The sequence below is a fragment of the Equus przewalskii genome, chromosome 5, assembly GCF_037783145.1.
Source record: "Equus przewalskii isolate Varuska chromosome 5, EquPr2, whole genome shotgun sequence".
NCBI classification, from domain to species: Eukaryota; Metazoa; Chordata; class Mammalia; order Perissodactyla; family Equidae; genus Equus; species Equus przewalskii.
The window spans coordinates 21,113,659-21,136,936 of record NC_091835.1 but is presented as its reverse complement, the minus strand read 5'-3'; positions in this window follow the sequence as shown (position 1 = coordinate 21,136,936).

Here is a 23,278-nt window from a genome sequence, read left to right as displayed (position 1 = left end):
GAGCAGACATCCTTGCCTTGTTTCTGATCTTAGAAGTAAATCACTCAGTCTTCTCCATGACGTATAATATTAGCTGCAGGATTTGTAGATGCTCTTTGCCAAGGTGAGGTAATTTCCTCTATTCCTAACTTGCTGAGAATTACTGTCATAAATAGGTTTTGAATTTCATCAAATGCTTTTTCTATTTCAATTGATATTATCATATAACTTTTCTTCCTTGGGTTGTTGATATCATGGATTACATTGATTGATTTTAAAATCTTGAACTGGCCTTGAACACCTGGAATGAACCCCACCTGGTCATGGTGTGTAAGTCTTTTCATACATTATTGGATTTGGTTTGATAATATTTTGTTGGGGATTTTTTCATCTAAGTTTCAGAAACATATTGGTTGGTACTTTTGTGGGGGTACTATCTTTATCTGGCTTTGGTGTCAGAGTAATACTGGCCTCATAAAATGAGTCAGAAAATATTTTATCCGTTTCTATTTTTTGGAAGAGACTATATAAAATTGGCGTTAATTCTCCATTAAATGTTTGGTAGAATTCTCTGACAAAACCAACTGGGCCTGAAGATGTCCTTTTTGGGAGCTTTTAAGTTACAATTTCGACTTATTTAATGTTGATAAAGCTATTCAGATTATATATTCATCTTTGTTGAGTTTTGGTAGCTTGGAGCTCTTGACAAATTGGTTCATTCCTTCTAAATTATTGAATTCATGAACATAAAGTTGTTTGTAGTGTTCCTTTATTATCTTTTTAAAGACTGCAGGATGTGTATACATATATGACAATATTACGTATTTCATTACTGGGATAAGTGGCTTTTAAATTTTCCTCTCTTTTTATTTTTGTCAGTCTTGCTAGAGCCTCATCAATGTTATTCACTTTTTCAAGGAACCAACTTTGTGTTTTATTGATTTTCTCTGTTTTATTTTCCCTATCGTCAATTATATTGATATGTGCTCTTATCTTTATTATCTCCATCCTTCTGCTTGCTTTGGGTTTACTTTACTCTTCTTTTTCTAATTTCTTGAGGTATGAACTTCAACCATTGATTAGAGACATTCCCTCACTTCTAATATAGGCATTTCCTGCTATAAATTTTCCTCTCAGCACTGCTTTAGCTACATCTCACTATTTTGATATGTTCTATTTTTGTTTTCATTAAAGAAGTGTGTTGTTTAATTTCCACATGGTTATAGATTTTCCTGTTGCCTTTCTATTATTTATTTCTGGTTGGAATCCACTGCAATCAGAGACCACACTCTGTGTGATTTCAATTCTTTTAAAATTTGTTAAGGATTGTTTTGTGACCAGGATATGGTTGATCTTGGTGAACGTTTCATAGACACTTGGAAAAAATGTGTATTGTGTAGTTGTTGACCAGAGTGCTTTATCTAAGTCAATTATATCCTATTGGCTGGTTGTATTGCTCAGATTTTCTATATTCTTTCTGATTTTCTGGCTAGTAGTCCTATCAGTTGCTGAGGGGGGTGTTGAAGTCCCCAACTATAATTGTGGATCTGTCTATTCCTCCTTTTAGCACTATAAGCTTTTTCTTCATCTATTTTTAGGTTCTGTTGTTTGGTGTGTACTCATTTAGGATCATTATACCTTCCTAGTGGATTGATCTTTCATCCTTATGTAATATCTCTCTTTGTCTCTAGTAATTTCCCTTGTTCTGAAGTCTATTTTCTCTTATATTAATATAGCCACTCCTTTCTTTTGATGTTTCCATGATATATCTTTTCCATCCTTTTAGTTTCAACCCGCCTGTATCATTGTATTTGAAGTGAGTTTCTTCTAGATGTGTTTTTGTATTCACTCTGTCAATCTCTGTCTTTTGATGGTGTATTTAGATCATTTGCTTTTAAGATAATTATTGATATGTTAGTGCTTGAGTCTACCATTTTATTATCTGTTTTCTGTTTGTCTCCTCTGGTTCTCATTTTGTTTCTCCCTTCTTGCCTTCCTGTGGATTACTTTAACATGTTTTAGGATTTCATCTGGACTTACTTATAGTGTTTTTGAGTGTATCTCCTTGTATAATTTCATCTCCACCTTTCTCTTCATCCCTACTCCTTCCTCAAATCATTTCTCTATTTTGCAGGCTAAAGCCCAGGTTTACACTTGAGATGACTTCGTGTATGTGTATAGAGAAGGCTAACAAAGTACAAAATTAAACACAATATAAACTTGAAAGCATTAATATTTGGAAAATCAAAGCGTTTTCTTTTATGTTCTTCGATCCTCACTTTGAGGAAGGAAAGGAAGAAGTGAAGTGACTTGTCCAATGGCATAGATGAGAGGCAGCAAGTTGCTTTTCTCATGGGCTAATCAATTTTCCACTACACCTGTCTGTACACACAGCTCTCCACCCAACAATTATACAGACTGGGAAGAGGAAAAAGGAGCAGGAGCTCCAGTGAATGCAGGAAAGTCCACAGGTGTGTCATGACAAGGCCGTTGCAGAACCAGCTTGGGATCTTTTCTCATGTCACGCTAAAAATCATTTACAGACTCTCTATTTTGTGCTACCTTCCTGCAGAATTAGAGGTCATAAACACAGCGACTAACCCAGACAGCTATACTGGTGGTGACCTTGCATAAATTGCTGATGGGGGAGGGGTTCTAAGAAAGCATAAGCAGAGAGGCCTTTGAATGTCTTTTATTTGTAAGGCAAATATCCTCCAATATTTTGCTATGAAAACTCTAAATGGACAACATATTAAAGAGCATTAATACACAGCTAGAGCAATAGGTTTCTGAGTGTTGACGGAAATCTTGCTTCCTCCAGGCTCTTAAAGATTGCATCCCTCCTACATTTCCCCAACACGGTGGTTTAATTATTGTTATGTCTCCGATAGGAGCCCTTCAACCTGTCCCCAAACACTTTTGGTTACGGTAAACTCATTTCCTCCCCAAATATCTCCTTGCTTTCCAGGATGGCCTTTGGTTAGAACATGCTTTCTTCTCTAGAAGTGACTTCTGTCTCCTGTGGGTTTTCCCAGGAACTGGCTTGTTGTAGTGCTTCTTGAGGCTACACACAAGTCAGATCCCTTGCTCCAAGGCTGCCCTTCAAATATTTTTCAAGATTTTCGTTTCTGCTTCCTGCAGCTTTTCCCATATGGCACAGACTTGATTCCTTTGTCCTTCTGAATATCTTCCTCGGAACTCTCTTGGACACAGCTAGATGTCTCTCAGGGTGATGCTCACAGGCAGACAGGGCAACTTAGAGCAACATATCCTCTCCCTGCACAGTAGACTCACCTGCTCCCAGAAGCCTTCTCTGGTTCCCCAGTTTGATAAGGATGTTCCTCCTTAGGCCCCTGGGCCTCTCCTCTCACTGCCCTTACCGAAGTGTTCTCTGCTTGTCTAGTCTCCTGTCTCTTCCATCAGGCTACAACCCCCTTGAGGAAAAGAACCATGTCAATCCAGCTGATTAGACTGACTCTTCTTGGTTTTGGTGGAAAACAGGGTAAAAGTTTGCATTCAACAAATCAAAGTATATGTGTGGGAGGTGGCTTAGCAGAATGTTTATTTTAGCCATTCGGCAGTTGCCCAAGATTTTTATCTCTGGGAAATTATGAACCTCATCATGAACTGTATAGACCTTTCTCTGGGAGAATGCTCTTTCCATCCAAGCAGTCCTGATCAGCTCCCAAAACCCTCTACTGTTTCCTGAGCTCAGAATTGCTCATTTGAGGACCTGTCTGGGTTTCAATAGTATTTAGCCCATTGTTGGTGCCCATAGATCATTGGTTTTGCTTGCACAGCATCCCTTTTCCCTTCTTCTGGTGGAAAAAAAAAATGCTCCTCCCTGTGGGAAACCCATTTCCTGTAGTTTGAGTGGTCTGGATATCATCCCATTCAGCCACAAGGGTGGGATAAGACCCAGGCCTGACCAGTCAAGTATCCCATTGCTCTGGTTGCCTTGATTGGCTGAAGGATGGGCATCCCATCCACGCTTGACTAATGAGATTCTTCCCTGAGACCTTTCTGCCAGATCTATAGAGATAGCTGTTTTCTATTAATCAGCATCAGGCCACTCAACTGATAGGATGTGAGTCTTGCGATTCTAGTAGCCATTAGCCCTTCCATGTGAAGATAGATGTCAGAAAGATGGAACAAGAAACAGAAACCTGATGATTTATTTTGTAGATATGACCAGACTTTTTAATTATATGAGGCAATAAATTGTCTTTTTGTGCCTAAGCTGGTTTGAGCTGGTTTCCGTGACCAGTAGTTGAGAGAGTTCTGATGAAGGGAACACCAAATAGAAGCATGGAACTGTAATTGTCGCAGTTCTAGGCTTGCTGTAGACTCAGATTAACAGAAGCAACAAGGGGGATGTACTGGAAGGACACTAGAAAGCTAACAAAATGGTGTCAGGGCCCAGTAGCCAGGCAGCGGAAGAGCAAGAAGCGAGGAAGCTCAAGAAATCTCATCAACAAAACTCATGGACTTCCTTTCTAGAAATGGAAATTTTAAGCATTCTTGACCATGACCAATGGGACATACATTTTACATGGTGGCTCAGTGCATAGCAATATGCCTATGAGCACTCAGTATACCTCTGGATTTGTCTGACAGTTTCCTCATGATCAGATTCAGGACACCCATTGCTGGCAACGTTCCATGGATGACGTCATGGTCTTCAATGTGCATCATCCGGCGGGGCCATAGCCTATGTGCATCCAGGGATGCACATAACTAGGTGCACATAAACGAGGTGGCTGAGTCTGATCGCTTGATGAAGGTGGTGCTTGCATGGTCTCTCCATTGTGAAGCCATGTTTTCCCTCTGAAATTAGTGAGTGATTTGTGGGATGAGACTGTGAGACTGTATGAATATTCTGTTCCTCATCATCTTCTCAAGAGGCTTAGTCTTTCTTTATCCTACTTTTGTGGGGTCATAGTGCCCTATTTCCATACAGTTATCACTTTTCCCCCTACCCTGATAGAGTATCTCTGCCTAGGCTCCATTTTCATCAGGATGAAACGTAGACAAATGAGAAGGATCTTTATGCTGCTAGAGCTGGAAACCTAGAGGTGGACACTGACACTTGGTGGCAATTATAATACGCTGTGCTGAGAGCTCAGCGCTCTGTTGGAGCTCTCACCGCTGGATGTGTACAGAGGCAGCACATAGCAAGCACATGCTTGGAAAACTGGAAAAGGTTTCTCAGAGGAAGTAGTGTTGAAGCTGACACCAGAAGAGTAAGGGGGACTGATCCTGAAATAGGGGTGAGGGTGGAGCAGTCCTGGTTCTAGGCAGAGGAACCATCACATGGGTGGCCCACATGTGAGGAGAACACACCAGGAGGAGAGGTGAGAGGCAGAAGGAAGGGTTGGCAGGAGTCTGATAACAAGGGTCCTTGTAAGCCATCCTAAGGAGTTTAAATTTGCTCGCAACATCAATGGGAGGCAATGAGCTTTATTAAGCAGGATGGGTTTGGGGTTGATGTGATGTGATTTGTTCTTTAAAAGAAGCCCTGTGGCTGTATCATGGTGGCTGGATCACTGCAGGAAGACACAAGTGCAGGCAGAGCCAACATTTGGAAGGATGTTGCACAGATCCAGGTAAAAGACGTTTGCATCCTGAACAGTATCATGTCAACAGGATGGAGAGACCACAAGGAATTCTGAAGTGTTCAAGGGGAAGTCTTCATAGGCTGGATTGGATGAAGAAGATAACCCAAAGGAAGGAGTCAGGGCGGATACTCAGAGAGCCTGGAGCGTGGATGGTGCCACCGCTCACTGAGAGAGACCAGAGGGGAGCAGTCTGGGTATGGCTAGTGGGGCGGGCAAGGAAAATGAGATTAGTGTCAACCAGGTTGAGCTTCAGATGCCTCTGGGGTGTCAGGAGGCTGTCGAGTCAAGAGAGGTCACTGACCCCCAACTTCCAATGACCATTAACCAAGCAGCATTGCTCCAGGTGAAAAGGATACTTGGGTTAACTTACCATATGTGTTTTTTCCTTGTAAGAACCCCCTAAGGTTGATCAATTCCTTTTCACAATTTTGTCTGGAATTAGAGTAAACAGCTTCCAGATGACAAATCGCACATTGGTCCCACAGCAAATGATTTTATCTGGGATGTATATAAGAACAATGCATGCTACACTCAATATATTATTTCACTAAGAAACCAATCTTATTACTAAACTAGGTGAGCATTAAAACCTTAAGAAACTTGTAGCGTGAGGGAAATTTCTGTCGTGATGGAACAGTTCTGTGTCTTCATTGTGGTCACGGTTACACGAATATACACGTCATAAAACTGCGTACATCTAGACACACGTACACACAGATATGCATAAACTAGCGAAATCTGATTAAAGTCTGTGGATTGCACCAAGGTCAATTTCCTGGTTTTGAAATTGTTGTATAGTTATATACACATTGTTATGGGAGCATTGGGGAAAAATGGGTGACGGGTACACTGCACTTCTCTGTACTATTTTTGAAACTTCTGAATCTATAATTGTTCCTAAATAAAAATTTTTAAAAATTAAGAAACTTTGTATTTGAAAAGAAAATAGAGAAAGATTTTTAAAAGCCGGCACAGAGCCATCATTTGAGGTCCTTTTCACTCATCATTCAGGAGTCTAGGTAGGAAAATTGCTGAATCGAATGTCTGGTTTTAGCCGTGCTTGAGCACCAGCCTACTCAGTGCATCCTAACCTTGAATATTCTGAATCCTCCACCTTCTCACCAGCTGTCAAAATGATTTAGGTCACCTTTCATTAGTACCGTGGACACCTCCAGCACTGTCATTGTCCCATTCCCCAGTTGAGTAGAATTAAAGGGACTGGTTGATCATATCCTCTGACTTCTCTGCTCTCCTATCTTGATTCCTTTCACTATTAATAATGGAACAGAGGGGCTGGCCCGGTGGCATAGTGGTTAAGTTCACGTGCTCCACTTTGGCTGCCTGGGGTTCATGGGTTTGGATCCTGGGCATGGGCCTATACACTGCTCATCAAGCCATGTGGTGGCATCCCACACACAAAATCAAGGAGGATTGGCACAGATGTTAGCTCAGGGCCAATCTTCCTCACCAAAAGTAATAATAGTAGCAATTATGATAATAATGGAATAGAACTGTAAGGAAGTAAAAAGAAATGGAAAGGAAGCATAATACACTAGCGCACTATGCTAGGTCTTGGTGGAAGGTGGGGCCATACGTACTGCTGTTGGTAATATTCAGTTATAGAATTGAGATCAAATAAGTTAGGGCTAGGAAACATAATTTGATCAAAAGTAAAAATTATTTGCCACATCTAGAGCATCAAGATAATGTCCAGCCAATCCACAGACAATAAGAATGGAGCACCCTTCTTTTTTCCTTGACCCATAGAATTAGAACTTTTAACAACACTTCTGCTCAACCGACGAAGAACGGGAGAGGTGGCTTCCTCCCTTCTCTCCAGCCCTCTGGAAAGACTGACCTCCAGATGGTGGAACAGGAGTGAGGAGAGCTGTCTTGCCCGGTCTGCACAGAGTTCTCTCTTGGAGCTGCCTGTTTATGAGCGAAGCCCACAGTCCTTCACTACAAACGTAGGGAAGAATTCTGCAGACTCCAACTGCCCGCCCTTTGAGCAGGAAAGTTTCGTTTGGGGTAGAAGTGTAAAATACCATGATCTTCCATTGAATCCAAATTGCATTCTTCAACCCAGCTTCCCTATAATAAATGTGTTGACTCCTTACCTTCCTGGTGTTCATTTTTCTACGGCTTCAGGACTCAAGACAGAAGGGGCTGTGCTCCGTCAAACCCTCGAAATTCAATCACGGTTTTTGTTGTTAATAACCCTGTTAGCAAATGAGCAAATGAGGAAGAAAGAGAGAGAGGAAGAGAAATAATGGCTCTTCCAGTTTTTACCTTCCCAGCTGCCTCTTCTTTAGTTATCAGACTGTTTAAGTAAAAGCAGGACTGGACAATAAAATATTCAGAAAACCAGCTTGTTGGTCCCCGGGCTTTGTATTGAAATTATTCCATTTGCTTCCAGACTACTGGCTTATCAAGACACTTGTTCTGCACCAATATGTCTTTCTGGATTGTTATAAATGTGTACATCATCGCGAGGCTGAAGTTTAATTTGTATCAGATGTGGCACTCATCTGAATCTTATAATTTATTGAAACGCTGCTTAAACTGGGAAGGCTCAGTCCGTTTTTCCCCAAATTATTTCCTTATACTTCTAACCAAGCTTCTCTTTTTGTGTTTGGAACATCAGGAGAGCCCTCCTGTGGATAACTTAACAACTGTAATTTGCTATTCTTCTAAGCCAGCGTTTCAGGGTAGTAATTATGTCAGCTTGGTGAGTTAGCTAGTGGATTCTGATCCTGTGAGCTGGGCACTTTAATTGAATGTTTATTGCCGTGTGCAAAATGAAAGTGATTATAGGCTAGATCTTGGCATTGCCAAAAGGAAAAAAAAAGCCACATTCAATTCACAGCATTTCAAGAAGGAAAGACAACAAACACAAAGAGAAACAGCTATGTTTTGCCACTGAGAGGTTCCCACCATTAGAAAAGTCACATTGAGAAATATATGTTCTAGTGTTGTATATTTCCCCAAAGTCAAATCTAAATTCAATCAAACTCTCCCGAACAAGACAAGGAAACTAGCTTTAAAAAAAGTAAACATTTTTATTGTGAACCGTAACACCTACACATAAATCATTATTCACATAAATGTGGATAATGTTGAATTCACCTTCCAGATCAACATCAAGAACTTTTTAACTTCCCTTCAAATTCTCCCCTCTCATTTTTCATGCTCCTATTGTTTGATATCTGCTCATTCCGGCATCTTGGCCAGATAATCAGACTTGTAGCATTTAGATGTCTAGAAATATTTATACATAGCCGTAACTCTTAAAAGGCATTTCAGCTGAGCATGGAATTTTCCGTCAACATTTTCTCCATTGTCTTCTGGCATCTCTTTTGCTGTTGAGGAATCGGCTGTGTATCTGATGGCCATTCCTTAGTACAAAATGTCTTTTCTTTCTGGTAGTTTGAAAAACTTTATCATCTCTGATCTCTGGTTTCATTAGGGTGCATCTAAATGTGGAATTTTGTACATTTATCCTATTTCGTTCTCAATGCGTTCTTTCAGGCTGTGGGGCTCATAATTTCCTTGTCTTCCAGAAATAATTCGCCATGGACTTATATAACTTTGTCTCTTCCTCATTCTGTTTAATATATGTGGAGCTTTTCAATGTCTTCTCTTTCATATCTCTATCTCTTTGTCTCTCTACGCTACATTCCAATTTATTTTCTCTATTCTATCTTACAAATCTCCAGTTCCTTCATCAAATTTTTTCCAGCTTACTATTTATCTCATTTTATCAGGCTTTTATTTCAATAACTATAATTTTCTTTTCCAAATTTGAGCTTGGCCCTTTATCCATAATGATTTTGATTCCTAACTACCATTTTTCAATTTTCTCTATTTTTCTGCTCTCGTCAGATTTGGATTCTCCAATTTGTTAACTTTCTGGCTTCCTTCTGAGGCCCCTGATTTCTGTGTGTGCTTTGTTTGCAAAGTTGGTCTGCTCTCTTGGCATTGGGTTATATTTCCTTTCTTTTGTCCAGAGAAAGCAATCACCTTTCTCTGGTTTTCAATTTCATGATACTCTCAGGCAGATCGTCCAGAGACAGCAGCTCAGAGGAAGTTCTGAGTTCTTACCCCAAGAGCACATGGTACCTCAAGAACCTGGAAGTGGTAAGCAGCAGGAATGTCCAGATTCTGGTGACATCAGTGTCTGTCTGCTTTCTCCGTTCATTAGGGGCAGATAACTGCTTTCTGGCTGCCATGCCAGGAGACAGAGCACCGGAGCTTTCTTTCCTGGGGGAGGAGATATAAGCGCAGCCCTTGATCCCATGGAGAGTACCTCACTCTGACCTCCAGCCTCACGTGGGGTCCTTGGATTCTGCCCCCCTCAGCGGTGAACTAATACCCCTGTAGACTTCCTTCCTGGGGCCTGTGGGTCACTGCCCTGGCCTCCCCTCACCTGTCTGTGTGTCCATTCCACCTTGGTCTAGAGATTTTCTTTTACTCTTGACTCTCCCATGTTGACTGGAACTTGGTGGTCTCCTCCCTTCCTCTCTCTCTCACCAAGGCCCCCTAAGGGCCTTCGATGTCTCATCTTCCTGCTAAATTTGGTGGTTTTGCTGGACACTCCTCTGGGCAAGCCCATCCTTCCCCACGGTGTCAGTGTTCTCATGTGCACTCATGACTCTCAACAGTCCAAATGCTTCTCCCAGAAGGTCCCGTCCAGCCTAAGGTACCATTTCTTGAAGAACAGGCTCAGTGTAAGAGGGACATCCCGGCCTCCAGATCAGGGACACGACATTTCTTTCACACTGATGCCCTCGAAGAGCAGTGTCCAAACTCAACAACGTCCTTCTGGGCAAACACACACGGGGTGTTCACAGGGGCTGGGTGCTGTCCTAACCATGTTATCCATTATCTATTTAACCTCTAAAACAACCCTATGAAATAGAAGCACTTGTTCTAATGTTAAAGGGGGGAACCTTTCAACCTTGGAGACGGTAGTGATTGGCCCAAGGTGGCACAGCTGGGTGAATTCAGGGTTCAAGTCAAGACCCTCTGATGCCAAAGCCCATTCTCATGGCCCTGGTGCTGCCTCTGCAAACTGGAACTGTTGGGCTGAGAAAGCCATGTGCTAAGATTCAAGTCTAAGGGCTCTGGCTGTAGGCGTTACCTCACATATTAGGACAATTTTCTTTAAAAAGAGAAGTTTGAGCATTCTTGGTCATCCTAAGAGTCAAATTCATTCCAGTAGACAGTTTTTTGTCAGCATGGGAAAGAACTGTGCCACGCAGAGACATTCAGTGGAACATTCAGCCGGGCTCAGAAGCCTCCAGAAGTCTTCCAACAATAGCTGACCACACTGCAGGGTGGGGGCACCCTAGAGAGAATCCCACCTGCTCTTGAAAAGCCCGTCGGAAGTCTGTGTTCAGATGGAGAAAGTCTTGGCAAAGGGAGGCAGGGTCGAGAGACCCCCAAAAAGGCTCATTGAGCTTGTTAGCAGGAATTCATCTCCTGTCGTGACCTCTGGGCCCTCTGCTGGCTGATAACGCTGTGCACTCGTCCCTTCCATGTTTCTTCTGTCCAGCGTCCTCACTGCAGCCTGTGCTGGGATTCCACTCCCAGTGACCTCTGGGCCTGACCAATGTGCCAGTGTCTAAAAGCTGACTTGGGCCTACAATCAATTCGAGACATTTCCAGTCTCTTCTGTTGCTGACTGAGACCAACTCAGCAATAGCTGACGCAAGAATTTTGCAACTGAGTCACTTTGTTGTGCTTTTTTCAGCCCAAACAGTTTCACAGCAACTCTATTAATATATGTGACAGTGCACACACCCAGAACAGCTCGGAATCTTCCTCCAGGCCACTTCCGGTGTGTGGGAATTTAGGTTGACATGGAGACCTGGTGGGGCTCGGGGTGAAGGATGCCTGATGGGGACACACGCCAAGGCACCAACTGCTTGGTGTCCCGCCAGACTGGAGACCTGAGCAGTCAAGGTCACCTTCCCTCTTATTAATGTGGTGACTCGTAAGAGCTGAGGGCAACCAGAATTTTCCTTCAGAGCCGACCACTGAAGGAGTCTGATCTGAGTCACTTTTCCATTTCGTCTTTGTCTAATGCTTAGACACAAAGGAATGTAGCAAGAAGGATTAGAATTGGTTAGTAAGGATTTTTAACATCAAATAAATTGTTTCCTATTGATTTGATGGAAGGGGAGTTAGAAGACAGTATCAAGATCCTATTACTTAGTTACAATTCATTTTATATAAAATTGTATCTATGTCATCTTTAAGCACACTCTGTATAGGTTGTTTAAAATTATGATGTCATCCATCCTCGAACACTTTCTCAGTCAATACTGAGTTCCTTGGTAAATAAATATCTACAGATATTTGTAGACACATGTTTGAATTATATTTTATTTTTACTTAATATTTTATTATTAGCATTTTTCCATGTCAGTAAAAACATTTCATGAGAAATATTTAAATGATTCTGTTTTCACTCCATTTCCTGGTCAGACAATTTACTTCCCTTTCTCTTTGGGGAACATTTGGGTGGGTGTCACTGTTTTGGCTGTTTATTTCATTTCTTTATTCCACAAGCATTGAAGGCCACCTCTGCACCCGGCACCTCACTCAACACTGGCCATTTGGTGGGAAGCAAAATGCACACACGCTTCGCTGCCCCAGAGCTGACGTGTCAGCAGAGAGACAGACATTGAACAACAACACACACACACACACACACACACACACACACACACACAGAGTCATAAACTACCGTAACTCCTGTTAAGGAAAAGTCTAGGATGTATAGAAGTCCACAACGAGAGTCTGATTGAAACTGCTGGGAACAGGTGGTCAGGAAATGCTTCTCTAAAGCAAAGATGTGTAAGCTGGGATGGTAAAGAAGACCAAGCGATAGGTAGGTGTGTGTGAGAGTGTGCGCATGTGTGTGAGAGCGTGCACATGTGTGTCAAATGAATCAACGGGAAAGACCGGAGGACAAGAAGATTTGGGGACAAGATCCACTGTACGGTTTACACAGCTGAGTTCAAGGTCCCCATGAGACAGCCTGGGGGAGATGCCAGGAAGGCAGGTGGATGGACAGGACCAGGCAGATGCAAGTGTGTGAATCACTGGCCCGTTGATGGTTTTGGAACCCCGAGAATGGACGCGATCAACCAGGACACGAGGAGAGAGATGCCTGTGTGCCCGCCACTAACTTTCCGAAGTCTTCTTGTTGCTTGTTCTTCCTGCCGCATCTAATCCAGCCTTCCAGCTGTAAACTCTCCTGCCTTTGGCTTTAAGTGAGCCTCTTAGAAGCAGGAAATTGCTGCTTTTTTCAAAATTGAATTTAAGTCCTATTTTTAATATTTTGGAATTCAAACAATTCTTTCATTCCGTCCTGCCATGTGGTTTCACTCTTTCTCTCCAAGGGGGGCCCATGATTGTTCCTTTCATTTCTGATCTTTTAGAAATAGTTATATATATGTGTATATATATATATGTTTCCTTTTTCTTGTATATGAAAGAAGAGATATTCTGTTCTTAACTCAATTAACCTTATCTTTGAGTCTTATAAAGTTGTGTTTATACTCATCTTTCTTTAATTATCAGATTAAAAAAAATAACAATAACTTCTGGCTACGACTTACTCAGGGAAAGACGGGCCATTCCCTACTTCCACACCCTGACCTTTGTTAATATGACCTGAGGTTACTATAACACCACACTTTGCTTATTTGCTGTAGAAATCTTTTGCAAAAATTGCTTAGGGCCTTTACATGCAGAAGAGCAACAGGATTTGCAATAACTCTTGTGCTTCTCAGGCAACTCCACTAACAGCACAGTGGACTTTCCTTCTGGCCATTGGGTCTTCTGTTGTCTTAGCTTCCCAGGCTCTTGTGAATTTCTCTCTCTCTGTGTGTCTCTGTGCCTCTTTCTGTCTCTCTGTCTCTCCCTGTGTCTCTTTGTCTCTGCCTTTGTCTCAGTATCTCTGTCCCTGTGCTTCTTGTGTCTCTCTGTCTCTCTCTGTCTCTGTCTCTCTCTCTCTCTCTCTCTCTGTCTCTCTGTGTGTGGCTCTGTCTCTCCCTCTCCTTCCTTTCCAGCCCTCGTTACTATGATGTCGCGTACAGCGTGCTCCCTCTAGTGGTGCCGTTGAGCACCGTCACTGTGAGGGCCGAGATGCTCAGGCTGTGATTCCTGTCACCAGGTGGGCTCCTGTTTTCTCCACTGCCCTCCCTAAGGATGCTGTCTGCACCCTCCACTCTGGGAGATTCTAAAGAACGAAAAACACATCGGAGAACATCAAGATCAAGGAATTTGTTAGGACAGAGTCTTACAAGAAAGGACTGTGGATTATCCACTTCTGCAAGTATCTTTGACCTTAAAATTCTATTAATTTTTCATTGCCCTTTCCACATTAATTACACTTATCTTTGCAAGTATATTATACATGTCTTTGAACTTGAATACTTACCCCTCTCAAGTGACTAAGTTAATCTTCATAATCCTATTAGAAAATAACCATAATTTTGATCATTTGTTCAAACATATAAAAGTTGAATACTAAATTAGAATTTCCCTGATTCACTTACTGCACTTTAAACCCAGGAAGATAAGAAGAATTTCTTTGTACCATCATTTAAAATGTGAAGATACTGGCTTGAGCTTGCCATCTGAAGCCGTGGTGTCAATCAGATGAAGAATTTTGCTTTCTGAGGCGGACACCAGCAAGCGCCTTTCTAATTTCAGCTCCAGCACCCGTGATGGCAATCTTACCAGTGATACAAAGCTGTAGCAGTTCAGGTTAAAATGTTTTCTAGCTTTTTGTCTCAGACATGCTCGAGAGGACAAAAGAATTAACTATGTCCTTAAAGACATTTCACACCTGCATTTTGAGAACAACAAAACTATGTTACATTGAACCATACTAAGGAAATAATAGAATCTTAGAGTTGAAAGAAAGGTGCAACGATCCATCTTCTAATGGAGTGCTTCCTTTGAGAGCAGCCCTGACAGACGGAGGACAGACCTCAACCAAATCCATGTGGGGTGCTTTGGTTTGCAAGAAACAAAATAAAACTATGTGACTTACCAGTGAGGGGACCCTTGGACGCATGGTCCCATCTCCACATTGTGGTGCTCGAGGGGACAGGCAGACAAGCCAGCCACGCAGCCAGCATTTGCATTATTAGGAACCCTCCCCTCACCCCAGGAGAGCCAGCTCCCGTCTCCCAGCCCACAGTCTTTCCAGAACATACGTCATTGCTCAGAACAGATGACACAACTTTCCAGAACAGAAGCCGATGATTAGAACAGGGGACACACACTGATGCGGAACTACTTGATTTCTTTTGTGACCAACCCGGACTTTCCTGGAGGCGACAGGGGGAGCTCAGGCCAGCGGTCCTGAGAAGCCACGGAGCCCACAGACTCGCGTGACCCTCTTCTGCTAAGTCGTTTTCTTCTCTGCAGCATCGCTCTTGCTGTGGCACAAACTCCTCCTGAACCCTCCCCAGCTTTCCCCTCGATACAGCTAACTCGGCTCCCTGACCCCGTCACTGATGATCATTTGTGTGCACCTGGTTTTTCTTGATTCTAACGCTACTGTCATTAAGCACTGGGGAGGGGCCTGTGGCCAGGGCAGCGGCGTGGGCTGTGTGAGCCTCTTCTCCCTGGGCAGGTTAGCTGTGCTTCCTGTAGGGTTGGAAGAATTCAGATCTGCCTCTTGTCTCTCATTGTTTTCTCTCTCCCTCCCGGAAAGGTCGATTTCTCTCTCCACAAGATGTGTCCGATCTGCGGGTTTCCTCCCAAATTTAACAATGTAATTCCTTGATGCCTTTCAGTCTTCCTTCCAATCAATACCTCCCTGTCAGAAACAACAGTAAAACCCAGAGGTAATGAGCTTCAGGCGAGCCCTGGTCAAGCAGCCCAGCGACCACGGGGACCCCTCTGTGCACCCACTGATCAGGTTCTTCCCGACAGCAAAGGTGTCCAGGCATCTTTCCTGGGACCACTGGATGCCCAAATGGAAACTGGAGTTTGTGGGGGACAGGAGAGGTATAGTGTAGGCGAGGCATCCACAAATGTCCCCTTCTATTTCCTTCTTCTAGAAAATTTCACGTGATGGAAACCCCACTGCCTTGGAAGGTGCATACCCGATGGTTGGTTGGCTCTCATTGGCACAGGCTTGGGAACCAGCCTTCCCAGGTTCAAACCTCACCTCCACCACTTAGCAGGTCATGATGCTAAGTATGTTTCTTAACTGCTCTGGCCTCAGTTACCTGCTCTGTAAAATAGGCATAATAATAGTTCCACTTCATAGCGTGGCCGTGAGAATTAAACGAGATAACATACCTGAAGCATTTGACACATTGCACATCTTCAGTAAAGCATTGTCTCTGTTGATATTTATCCCCAAATGTTCCTCCTTCTGACCTGCAGTCATTAATTCTTTTTTTGTTATGTGGAAAGACACAGAATCAGTTTCCTCTCTCATCTACATTTCAGGCGTCCGAAGGAGCGCTCACATCTCCCAGATTCTTCTCCAGGTCAAATTCACTTCTTCAGCTTTTCTTGAGATCTTTTCATCCTCCTCACACTGTCCCCCTCTTACATCACTGACCCGCCTCCAACCCCTCCTCTCACCTGTCCCGTATGTCAGCCTTTCCTTCTTGGCCCCTCAGCCCTGCACTGCACGTCCCCTTCCCCAGATCCGACCCCCACGGCCCCCTCCACCCTCTCCCTGGGTGACACCTACCCTCCCAGAGCCTGATTCAGGTGGCACCTCCTCCAGGGAAGCCCAGGTTCCTCAAGACGAGCAATGGGCGCCCCCAGTCGCCCTCCTCTTTGTTGACACTTCAAGACCAAGAGTCACCCAGCAATTACATGTTGGTCTCGCCCCTCAGAGTGTAAGCTCCTTGAGGGCAGCAGCTCTGTCTTCTTCACCAGTGCCCCTGACTGTCCAGAGGAGCCTCTGGCATATGGGACAACGCCATCAATATTTGCAGGATGAAGGAAGGAATGAAGGAAGGAAGGAGCCAGCCCTAAGGCACAAGATGGGGCCTGACAAATGCAGAGAAGCGTTCACTCCCCTGATCCGGACAGTTAGGTCCACCGGCCAGGAAGCCAGGAGGAGCTCTCAGGGGAGTTGGTGGTTGAGAGAAAGCTCGCTGAGCACATACACGCCTCTTATGGCATACATAGAGAGAGAGACAGAAGGGTCCTTTTAGAAGGTGATTGCTTGCTACTTTCCATCCCTTGTAACAATAAGAGAGGAAAAAGGAAATTTGCAACAACAAAAGCAACATTTTCTAATCTGCAAACCATACCTGTAAACACACTGGGGTGGATTGGGAGTTTCTTAAACTGCTCGAGAAAGAATCTCAGAGAGGTTTCATGCAGGGCTTTTAAAATACAACGTTGGATGTTAGGAAATGGATGGAGGCAAGCTGGGTGGCTCAGAAAAACGAGAGGGTGGGTTAGAGCCAAGGATTCAGACATTTTAAATCCGCAAAGAAATTTATTTAAAATGTGCTATGTAAGAGCAGCGTAAACTACAACCCCCTCCCCCCCACACATACACATGCACATACACACTCTCACCCTCTTGCTCATGCACACAACTCACACACATGGTACAGGACAACTGATATGACGTAAGTGTCTCACTGTGAGAATTGTTTTTATACCTGTAATGAGGTGACATCATGGCACAGTCTCACAGTGTTTTCTTCCTTCCTTCCTTTTTGCATCTCGCTTATTTCAGAAGAGTAGAAGTAGAGAGGAAAAGAAACCCTCCACCCATCCTGCAGGTGAGAGCTAATTCTCGAAAACCCGTCCAAGGATGGCACAGGTGGACTTTACTCAGTACGACATCTTATTTAATATGAGTCAGCCACGATGTTTTTGCCCTCGGGATTCCAAAAATTCTAACGATCTGTATGTTGGGAGGGAGGGATGAGAATGAGAAAGATTCTTTGAAACAAAACGAAAATGTGAGGAGTTACCCCCTCTTCTGGTTAAAAAAAAAAGTTTTTTTAAAACTTGCCATATTTGGAAATTCACTAGAACCCTCATCTGTGCGTCATTAAAGACAAGTGGGAGAGAAGTGTAGAAACACACTGTCGGGGAGTTAGAAAATATAGATAAACAGAAAATTACATAAATATTAGGACTTAAAAACACATTTTATCATCACCCTTCAGAATGTTATTTCACTTGCCCTGCAAATACGCACTTTTTGTTTATTAGAGAGCACGAGAACAGCTCATTCTAGAACCAGTTTTCTGGCCTCCATGAACTGTGACCACTTCTCACGTCAACAAATCCAGATCTATTCAGGTGGGTTTTAATACAACTTCTGATTCTAGATGTCATTATCGCATAGCTCTTTCTGGGTGTAATAAATAGCGTGCAATATAAATACTGAGAACACAATAACACTTAAGCCAAAGTCAATCAATTTAACTTAAAACCCTGTCTGCATTACAAGTTTATTTGTATCCTTAAATAGATTTTTGCTTAACCATATGTTAGAATGAGTTTGCAATCTGTGTGCACACTCTAACAGCGCAGGAAAGCAGCCCATAGCAGGTGGCACTGCCGGGCAGAGACAGAGCAGCAGGGTGGACCAATGGCCGTGGTGTTCACGGTCTACCATCCCCTCTGGCTCTCACGATGGCTTTCCCCCCTTCCCCACCGGGTGTCCATGGGTTGCCATACCCCATGTGAGACCTTGCACATGGCAATGAACAGGGCGTTATCTTCCACTCCTAGAGCCCACCTCCTGGGCATGTCCAGGTGCAGTCATTCCCTGAAGAGTAGGGGACCTCAACAGAGTCTTGAAAAGTGAGTTCCTTCCAGGAAGGTAAGGACCAGCAGGTAGAGGAAAGGGATTGTCCTTAGATTTCAAACAAGTCTCACACTCCCCATCCTGGCCCACCAGACCCTCCCACCAGACAGCGTCATCCCGCTCTGCTCTGCTGCCTTCCTGCGCAGTGGCCTCTCTGTGCAGGACAGGCTTGGTCCCCTCTCGGCATGACAGGCTCCTTCCACCCCATGCAAGTCCATCCTCTTTGTTCATCTCTGTGACGTACCCTGGTCATCACATCATTAGCACTGAACACAGGTTGCAAGGATGTAATTCCCTGCAGGTCTCCTTGTTTATCACGTCACCCTGCCGAGAGTGGAACTCCACCAGGTGCAGTTGCTCACCAGTGGATCTCCAGCACGTGGAACACCCCTTGGTGCATGGTAAGTGCTCAGTCTACACCTGTAGAGTGATATTGTTGCACATGCCTGAAGGTCTTTGAATAAGTAAAGACGAAGAGGTTTGGAACAGCCTAGAAAGTACAAAGGTGTAGTGTCAATGACCCATTGGGAGCAGGCGGGGAGGGAGGTGACAGTGGAGCAGGAAACCAGGGTAGTTACTGAATCTGGTGAGATGTCTTTAAAGGACCACACTGACTTTATCAGAGCTCCAGGCCACCCACACAATTAGCATCCTCCTCATACAGGGTGTGGGCACAAGTTTCCGGGGGCTTTCTGGTCTTACTTTTCATGCCTTATCGACTGACCTTGTTGACATCTTGCCCATTTGCTATTTTCTCCTTGACTTGACTTTTCAGAGGATGCATGGTCCAACATTCATAGCATTTGACCCTGGTTTCTCCTCTGACTACCCCGGCCCCACTCACAACTTCCATCCTCAGTTTTGGGGTCTGAATCTCTCTTCTTTGTTGTTAGTCTTCTATGTCAGACATCATGTCCAGAGCATTGCCTCACTGGCCACCATGAAAAGCGCACAAGGTCAAGAAGAAGAGAAATGCCTTGCCTGGGGAAGCACCTGCCTGTCTTTCTAGTTCTACTTTCTCCGCACAATGGGGTTATGGGGGAGGGTGCTGAGCCTCTGCAAGTATGTGCCACGAGGACCCAAGTGTTCTTATTTTATTTTAAAACGTTGACCTTCAAAGGCTCTGCTTGAGTTAGGCTACTCGGAGACATTTTTCTCCACTAGGAGGTGGCAAAGAGACATCTTCCATTCTTTCTAAGAAAAAATCTGCAAAATATTCTGATATGACTGAGTCCTTAAATAGACTCTGACATCTGTTTTCCGCAGTCACATATTTCATGCCTAGGAATCCTTGACTGTTTTCAAGTGCAATGTCTTGGCTGCACGAACATCATGACTTGAAAGCTCCCTGGGAAGATCTGGGAAACCACTGATTCATTTGAAAATGATGGTGCACAGCGCTTGGTGGACCCGAGCACCAATGTGGGGGCATTAATAGGAAACAGGATCAGGCCCTGATGGATTGTGTTGGTCACTGATGCTCATGGGTGACTAAGTGAGTCCATTTAAAAAAGGAGTTTAGTCAGCAGAAGCAGGGAGATGCCCATTAGAGGGTAAAATTCTGTGGCAAGACAAATGTTACTGGTCTGGTTTGTGACAAAACCATTTAAAAACTCTCCATAATCACATCTGTCTCCGGCCCCTGAGAGGGGAGTATATTAAATGCTGATGGTTTTGGCAGAAAGGGTCTGTCTTTATAAAGGGCTGCTTTGACGTTGGCCGTAGTTTAGAGGAGTTGCATGGCTGGGGCAAAAGTCAGCAACATTGGAGATGTTACTAGCACAGGAACAAAAATCTGTTTTTTTCACTCAGATACAGTAGAACACTTAAAATATAAGTTCACCTTATGGACTACTAGACTAAAATAATCTAAAAGCCAATAGGTGTGGGTTCAGATTTTAGATTCCCACCAAAAAACGACTACAATAAAATCATAGCTATTTGTGTTAATTTAGTATTTAGCATAGGCTGCATGATTCTTACAAGTCATGGACATTGAGGTCAGAGACATCTCACTGTTCACCTGAGAAGGAATGTTGAACATTAAATGCAAGTCCATCTGGGGCCCCGGCTGTGCTCTCGCCACCGGCTCATGCGACCCCTCCAGGGGACAGTGCACAGAGAATCAATGGTGGGGTCTTGATCAATAAACTCGTAGTAGGGGTTGGTCCTGCAGGACTAAAGTTTGTTTTGAAGAGGAGCCCTCCAGTTTTATTGATCATCAGCCCCTTATTTGACTTTTACTCGTTTTAGCAATAATGGCTGAATCAGGAAGTCCACACTGCCTGGGTTCAGACTGCAGCGCCAGCACTCACTGGGTATGTGACTGCATATGGGCCACTTTACCTCCCCAAGACTCAGTTTTTCCACCTGTAGAATGGGGATGCTCGTCGATGTCCTATGAGCACCTTTAATTCAGGTCAAGTATGTTATGTAATGTGTTAGTTAACTAATATTAGCTACTATTACTTAATTCTGTTCGACAATTATTGTTAGGGATGAGGAAAGCACCTAACATGAGTTGAATGGTGTCACTCCTCTGATCAAAGCCCTCCAGGGACTTTTCATCTCATTCAGACTAAAAGCCAAAGTCTTGACGATTACCCATAAGGCTACTGCTTGATGTCATCCCTCTAGGATCTCATCTCCTACTACACATCCCTGCATTCACCTCTTCCAGCCACATGACCCTCCTTGGTGTTCTTCCACATGCTAGACATGTGGTCACCTCAGGGCCTTTGCACTTACTGTTCCTCCTTCCCCAAATTCTCTTCCTCCAGATAGCTGGTGGGCTCACTTCCTCACCACCTCCAGGCCTTTCACCAAGTGTTGCCTTCTCTCTGAGTCTTTTCTTGACCATTCTATTTAAAATTGTAACATCTTACCATACTTCTTGTGTCCCTCTTCTAGCTTAAATTTTCTCCGTAGAAAGTTTCACTATCTGCCATACTCTATAGTAGCGGGACACCAGGGAGGGCTGCCCGGTGGTTGAGAGCTAGGCTTAGCATGAGGGTTGCAGAGTGTATTAGCTATCTGTGTCTGGGTAGCAAATTACCCCAAGACTTTGTAGCTTCAAACAATATACATTTATCACCTCACAATTTCTGTGGCTCAAGACTTTGGAGGCAGCTTAGCTAGATGGTTCTGGGCTTGGAGACTTTCACGAGGCTTCAGTCAAGGGGTTGTCCAGGGTGCCAGTCACCTCAAGCCTTGAGGATCTGATTCCAAGACGGCTCACTCACAGGGATTGGGAGGCCTCAGTTCCTTGCTGGCCGTTGGAAGGAGACCTCAGTTCTGCATCACGTGGGCCTCTCCACAGAGCTGCTTGAGTTTCCTCATGACGTGGCTGCTGCCCATCTCCAGAGAGAGTGAACCCAGAAACACAGCAAGGCAGAAGCTACGATATCTTTTATGATCTAGCATTAGAAGTCACTTCTGCCATATTCTATTGGTCACACAGACCAGCCCTGATGGAGTGTGGGAGGGGACTACACAACCATATGAAGATTATCAGGTGGGAATAATTGGGCGCCATCTTGGAGGTTGACTATCACAGAGTCACTATTCTTGGATTCAAAAGTCTGCCTCAACAGGTGAAAGTTACTTAATCTTTCTGGATCTCTGCGCCTCATCTATTAAGTATTAGTACTAATAGCAGTATTTAATGGTGTTTCTGTGAGGATTAAACAAAATTATATATATATATATAGTTTCAGAAACATTACTGGAACATAGTACACGAGCAAAAAATATTAGCTGTACTTTTTTATGCAGGCATAAAAGTGTTTTACACAGAGACGAGACTAGATTGTCCTCTAGAAAGCTCACTGTGGCCACAGTATTGAGAATGAATTGGAGGGAACAACTTGAAGGAAAGAGATCATGGAGAGATTCTGGTGACGTGGACCAGGATGGGAACATTAAAATAAATGGAGGTAGATTTAAGGGCATTTTAGAAGTCACCTTAAATTTATAATATACATGGTATATTTTAGTCATTCCTGACATGTCTGGACGTAGTCACTGGTCCCACTGATCCAGGTAAGTGAAGTTGGACCACACAATTTGCCTTCCTTTAGAGGAAGGGCATTCTCCTGCTCTACTTTGATGTGGATTTGTTCCTATGAGAGAGTGAGATAGATAGATTGTACTCTTGTTCTCAAGTATTGACCTTCCTATGAGAAGACTGTACATCTCCACCCCAATGACCTTGGGCTTGACCATGTGACTTGATTTGATCAATGGCATGTGGGACATGAAATACACATGCTTCTTGCCAGATCTCTTGATTTTTTTTCCTTGTGCCAAGAAATCAACATGAGGCTGCTACTTTAGGCATCTCAGGATGGGGTGGGGAAGACGTGGAATGGAGCCATAACATTGCAGCCAACCAACATGTAACTAAATGAGAACAAACCTTTGTAGTTATAAGTCCTATAATGTGAGGGGCTGTTTGTTACACAGCATACCCTGGTGATTGCTGACTAATACAGGGAAAACTCTTGTTCCTCTAGCTTCTATTTCAAAGAGGGAACTTCCTTCTATTAGTTCTGAGGAAGCACACACACAACCTCTCTCTCTGTTATTCTCTCTCTCTCTCTCACACACACACACACACACACACACACACACTTTATATCTTCCCCAAGGAGGGCTCAATGACTAGTCTGGGTGATGAGCCTGGGGAGAGCCGGACATCCTTTGGGAATGTTAGCCACAGGACAGAGCCAGTCCATGCGGCCAAGAGCAACATGGGCTTTAGTTTCTATGCGGTAAACAGACCAAACAGGGCCCACTCTCTTTATTCCAGCTTTTCTGCCTGTGCTTGAGGAATTGGTTTGGATAATGAGGT